Source organism: Scyliorhinus torazame, unplaced genomic scaffold (genome assembly GCF_047496885.1).
Source record: "Scyliorhinus torazame isolate Kashiwa2021f unplaced genomic scaffold, sScyTor2.1 scaffold_147, whole genome shotgun sequence".
NCBI lineage: Eukaryota > Metazoa > Chordata > Chondrichthyes > Carcharhiniformes > Scyliorhinidae > Scyliorhinus > Scyliorhinus torazame.
Genome location: NW_027307874.1, coordinates 200136 through 206409, shown reverse-complemented (window position 1 = coordinate 206409; position 6274 = coordinate 200136). Strand labels below are relative to the sequence as shown.

The following is a 6274-nucleotide window of genomic DNA, read 5'->3' as shown; positions in this document are numbered from 1 at the left end:
CTCTGTCTGATTTCTTCCGTTTGAAGTGCTCTGCAGCCGCTCAGAGACGTCCAGGACTTTGGCATCAGGGAGGCAAACTACCAACCTGGAGTCCTTTCGCGGCCACAGAAGCGCCTTTCAGACGGGCAGCAAAGTGGCTGCAGTCTTGAAGGGCCGAAGGGCCTGCTCTTGTGCTGTAATTTGCTTTGCTCTTGTTTTCCTTCGTTGTGACGTGATGCATTTTGACAAGAGTGATAGGGAGAGACTACACGGAAATAATGTCTCCGGTCTGAAGAGTGCTGGGATACAGTGTCCGGACCTACATGTGGATAGGGATCTGAAGATGGCCGTAGACAACGAGACAGGATCTGAGATACAGATGTGCTATTAACCTTCACAACAAAGGACGTTCGTCCAAATTCAGGGGTTTTGATGAACATTTTACAGGCACTGTGTCTGTATATGCACTCTAAGCACAGCTTCATTTCGGAGGGAGAGGCTGTCAGCAAGAGGAACACATCATGTGGAACACTAGCGAGGTACACTGCTTTCCCCTTTAGATTTTTAAACTAAACAGCTGTGTGGATCTGGCTTTGCTAAAGGTGACATTCATGGAAATAAGGCAGCATTAAGGAAAACAGTTTCCAATGATATCACCAGGAAGCAGACACGCCCGCTCGTGGGATTATAAAAGCAGCAACACTCCGCGATTAGATAGAGAGCAGATCTACACCAGCATTCTGACCGTAACTCTGACAGACCCCAGTGAAGATGCAGAAAGCGCTGTTCCTGGTGCTTGTACTTCTCGTGCTGACTCAGAGCAATCCTACTGGAGCGAGACTAGATATTATGGAAGGAAGTAAGAATCTCTCAACGTTCTCCAACACTAAAGCCGCTGGGGTTCATGCAGATTAATTTTAAAGCGATTGTATTTTCTTTGTGTGCAATAGTTTGATAGGTTAAGAGATGTGGATTGTGAGATTCTAAAACAAACTGAAGAATTCAGGATAAACAATCTCCATTGGTAAATCTCTGATATTTTAGTCACTATCGGAGTGTTTCGCGGGGCTTGTTGGTTTTGTGAGCTGGTCCACACGGATCAATAATGAAACCACAAGTTACTGAGCGGGGCACGTTGCTGGGTCTAAGTGGGATCATTGATCCGGAAACTCTGTCATTGTCCTTATTGCAGAATTCAGTTACTGCTCCTGGTCACTGACACTGCTACAGATTGTGAGAATGTGGACTGTGTGTGAGGACAGGATCAGCATCTCCATCAGCCATTTCTCCCCATTTAATTTTCACTGTACTTCGGTACAGGAGGGAGAGGGTGGGAGTTCGTCCAGACCAGGATGTGGAGGGACGGAGTGAATTTGTACAGAACAGGATGTGGAGGGACGGAGTGAATTTGTACAGACCAGGAGCTGGAGGGAGGGAGTTTGTAAACACCAGGAGGTGGAGGGACTGAGTTTGTACGAACCAGGAGGAGGGAGTGAGTTTGTACAGGCCATGAGGTGGAGGGAGTGAGTTTGTAAACACCAGGAGGTGGAGGGAGGGAGGGAGTTTGCACAGACCAGGAGGTGGAGGGAGGCAGTGTACTTGTACAGACCAGGAGGAGGAGGGGGGAGTGGGTTTATACAGACCAGGAGGTGGAGTGGGTGAGTTTGTAAACACCAGGAGGTGGAGGGAGGGAGTGAGTTTGTACAGACCAGGAGGTGGAGGGAGTTAGTTTGTACAGACCAGGACGTGGAGGGTGTGAGTTTGTACAGAGCAGGAGGAGAAGGGTGTTAGTTTGTACAGACAAGGAGGTGGAGGGAGGGAGTTTGTACAGACCAGGAGGTGGAGGGAGGGAGTTTGTACAGACCAGGAGGTGGATGGAGTGAATTTGTACAGACCAGGAGGTGGAGGGAGTGAGTTTGTACAGACCAGGAGGTGGGGGCAAGGAGTGAGTTTGTACAGACCAGAAGGTGGAGGGAGGGAGTGAGTTTGTACAGACCAGGAGGCGGAGGGAGGGAGTTTGTACAGGCCAAGAGGTGGAGGGAGTGAGTTTGTACAGACCAGTAGGTGGAGGGAGTGAGTTTGTACAGACCAGGAGGTGGAGGGAGGGAGTTTGTACAGACCAGGAGGTGGAGGGAGTGCGTTTGTACAGACCAGGAGGAGGAGGGAGGGAGTGGGTTTGTACAGACCAGGAGGTGGAGGGAGAGAGTGAATTTGTACAGACCAGGAGGTGGAGGGATTGAATTTGTACAGACCAGGAGGTGGAGGGAGTGAGTTTGTCAATACCAGGAGGTAGAGGGAGTGAGGGAGTTTGTACTGACCAGGAGGTGGAGGGAGTGAGTTTGTGCAGACCAGGAGGTGGAGGGAGTTTGTACAGACGAGAAGTTGGAGGGGGTGTATTTGTACAGTCCAGGAGGTGGAGGGAGGGAGTTTGTACAGACCAGGAGGTGGAGGGAGGGAGTTTCTACAGACCAGGAGGTGGAGGGAGGGAGGGAGTTTGTACAGACCAGGAGGTGGAGGGAGTTTGTACAGACCAGGAGGTGGCGGGAGGGAGGGAGTTTGTACAGACCAGGAGGTGGAGGGAGACGGTGAGTTTGTACAGACCAGGAGGTGGAGAGAGTGAGTTTGTACAGACCAGGAGGTGGAGGGAGGGAGGGAGTTTGTACAGACCAGGAGGTGGAGGGAGTCTGTACAGACCAGGAGGTGGAGGGAGGGAGGGAGTTTGTACAGACCAGGAGGTGGAGGGAGTGAGTTTGTACAGACCAGGAGTTGGAGGGAGACGGTGAGTTTGTACAGACCAGGAGGTAGAGGGAGTCTGTACAGACCAGGAGGTGGAGGTAGGGACGGAGTTTGTACAGACCAGGAGGTGGAGGGAGTCTGTACAGACCAGGAGGTGGAGGGCGTGAGTTTGTACAGACCAGGAGGTGGAGGGCGTGAGTTTGTACAGACCAGGAGGTGGAGGGAGTGAGTTTGTACAGACCAGGATGTGGAGGGAGGGAGGGAGTCTGTACAGACCAGGAGGTGGAGGGAGTGAGTTTGTACAGACCAGGAGGTGGAGGGAGTGAGTTTGTACAGACCAAGAGATGGAGAGACGGAGTGGGCTTTTTCAAGTTCTGGAGTGGGAGGCTGTAAACTGTGGAATATTATTATATACAACAAACCTAATGTTGCTGCTTTGTGCCGAGTGTGTCCCTGTCAGGCTGACAGATTCTGCTTTCTGTTTTCTCATTGTTCTCCATCAGGCTGAATAACCCGTATTTAATTCCTTCATCATGTTTTCTTTTACTTTTAGGGGGTTTTCATTCAAAACATCCGCCGAGTGGCGTGACCAGACTCAGTGATGTGCCAATCACTGAGAAGATGATACCTGACGTTCCCCTTTCCCGGAAAAAAAAAAAATTCTATCGAAAGATGAATGGTCAAAACGGTATTGAAGGTAAAGATGAATGATCCAGTGAGGGGCGACCATCAACCCGGGATCTCCATGTTCTCTCTGAATGGAAGCTTCTTTCCTGGACAACAGGCTAATTTATTACTTCACTCCTCTAACACCTGACCTTGTATTCCTGCTGTCTGGATAATGGCCTGTAATCAGAAATAAAACTTACTGCATTGGTCACTGCTTCATGTCTTGTTAACCCTCAGGATCAGGCTGTCTGTAGCGAAGGTGTCCGGTTTGAATTGAGGCTGGGAACAGATGTGTACATTCCAGAGAAAGGGGAGGGGAGGTCGATGCAAATGGTCTGAGATAAGATAGGGGGCCACAATATCAGCTCTCTGACCACTTACATGTGAGGATGTCTCAAGTACTGGGCTATGGAGAACGAGCTGGGGGTCTGGAAGTGATAGAAGGTAACCATGGAAATGGTTCTGGAGCTCGGCAATTGATTCAGAAAATAGGGGAGGGATTTAGTGGGTGAGTAAGAGGATGGTGAAGTGATTCCGAAGCTGAGATCATAATTCAGGGGATGGTGCAAGAGATCAGAGTGTGGAGGAAATGTTGAGTGGGTGCTGAGGTTTGCTTTCATTTTTCACGGCACCCCGGATGTTTTCAGGTGACCACAAAAGTTTTCCGGGAACCGTTAACGGTTTCTAGGCGCCGTAAAGTGTTTCAGAACACCGTTGCGGGTTTCTCGGCATCATGGACGGGGTCAGGACACCGTGAAGGGTCTCTGGGCGCCATGGAGGGGGTCAGGGCACCGTGAAGGGTCTCTAGGCGCCATGGAGGGGGTCTGGGCACCGTGAAGGGTCTCTAGGTGCCATGGAGGTGTTCAGGGCATCGGCACGGGTCTCTGGGCGCTTTGGAGGGGTGTAGAGCACCGTTAAGGGTTTCCAGGCGCCAAGGATGGGTGCAGGGCACCATTATGGGCCTCTTGGCGCCATGGAGGAGGGCTGGGCGCTGGGAAGGGTTCCAGGCGCTATGGGGGTGGCAGGGCACCGTGAAGTGTCTCTAGGCGCCATGGGGGGGTTCAGGAAACCGTGAAGGTTCTTTCGGCGCCCTGGAGGGGCTCAGGGCACTGTGAAGAACCTCTCGGCGCCATGGAGGGCTTCAGGACACCGTGAAGGGTCTCTAGTCGCCATGGGGGAGGGGGGGCACGGGGTTCCGAACACCATGCGTGGTTGTAGGTTACCGCAAAGGTAGAGGACTGGGAAAGGTTTTAGTGGACGGAACGATATTCGCTCTGGAGGGGAAGAGGTTTTATGCGTCACAGGTGGATTGATCTTGCTCCAAGATATTTTGAACGGTCGGAGGGAGAAGAATAGTGAGGGGAATTTCCAGTGAGTGCAGATGGTGCTGGGAAACGTTTCAGTGGATAGGAAAGCGGTGGTGACGGGGGTCAAGGGAACTTAAATAATTTCAATGGGTGGGGAGGGAATGAGCGGCTAAGGAAGATTTTCAGTGTGTTTAGAAAGGATTCGGAGAGATGGGAATGACTGTCACTGGGTGCGGAAGGCAAAGAGAGGGTGGGGACGAGATTCGGTTACTGCCAAAAGGAATCAGGAATAGGTGTAGAGGGGAGGCGGTGGCATAGTGGTATTTTCATTGGACTAGTTAAGGAAAGACTCAGAGACCCTTAGTAATGCTCTGGGGACGCAGGTTCAAGTCCCACCATGGCAGATGGTGACATTTGAATTCACTGAAATCTGATGGTGACCATGAAACAATTGTCTGTTGTCGTAAAAACCCATCTGGTTCACAAATGTCCTTCCGGGAGGAAATCTGCCGCCTTTACCTGGTCCGGCCTACATGTGACATCAGACCCACAGCAATGTTGTTGACTATTAACTGCTGCAACATTGAGGATTGGCCGAAAATTATGGCACAGACGGCGGTGCCCACATCACATGAACGAAGTTTTAAAAAGATCTTTGAATGAGTGTCCTACATGAAGCGGACATTAAAAAACTAACATTAAAAATATAGCCGTTTTAGAAATAGTTTATTTACCAATGTGTCCTGAATTTAACAGAGACTATTTAAGCTATGTACAATATTAAACACAAACTACTGCAGCAATGTAGGTCATTTAAACAATGCCACACATTAAATAAATCAATTAAACAGTTTCCTACATTAAACTGCGTCCATTTAAATACAGTCCGACATTCAAAAGAGATGATTGAAAAAGTGTTCTCCACTCAACAGAGAAACTAAAATAGTGCCCTGCACTACATTAAAGGGAGAACATTTAAATAGTGACCTCCAGTCAGCACAGATTATTTAAAAGATTATTTAAAATAATTACTTTAAAGAGCCGATTTTAATAGTGCTTTCCCCGCAAAAATGGCCATTTAAACAGTTTCAAGAACAAAGAAATGTACAGCACAGGAACAGGCCCTTCGGCCCTCCATGCTGACCTTGCTGCCCGACTAAACTACAATCTTCTACACTTCCTGGGTCCGTATCCCTCTATTCCCATCCTATTCATGTATTTGTCAAGATGCCCCTCAAATGTCACTATCGTCCCTGCTTCCACCACCTCCTCCGGCAGCGAGTTCCAGGCACCCACTACCCTCTGCGTAAAAAACTTGCCTCGTACATCTACTCTAAACCTTGCCCCTCTCACCTTAAACCTATGCCCCCTAGTAATTGACCCCTCTACCCTGGGGAAAAGCCTCTGACTATCCACTCTGTCTATGCCCCTCATAATTGTGTATACCTCTATCAGGTCTCCCCTCAACCTCCTTCGTTCCAGTGAGAACAAACCGAGTTTATTCAATCGCTCCTCATAGCTAATGCCCTCCATACCAGGCAACATTCTGGTAAATCTCTTCTGCACCCTCTCTAAAGCCTCCA

General features: G+C 49.6%; 1 long non-coding RNA gene across 1 annotated transcript; it reads left to right on the top strand.

The window, feature by feature from the left end:
- The first annotated feature begins 533 nt into the window (after positions 1-533).
- On the top strand, positions 534-3593 carry LOC140405606 (uncharacterized). Its single transcript, XR_011938709.1, has 2 exons — positions 534-838; positions 3269-3593. It is a non-coding gene; the product is annotated as an uncharacterized lncRNA (long non-coding RNA).
- The last annotated feature ends 2681 nt before the right edge of the window (positions 3594-6274 follow it).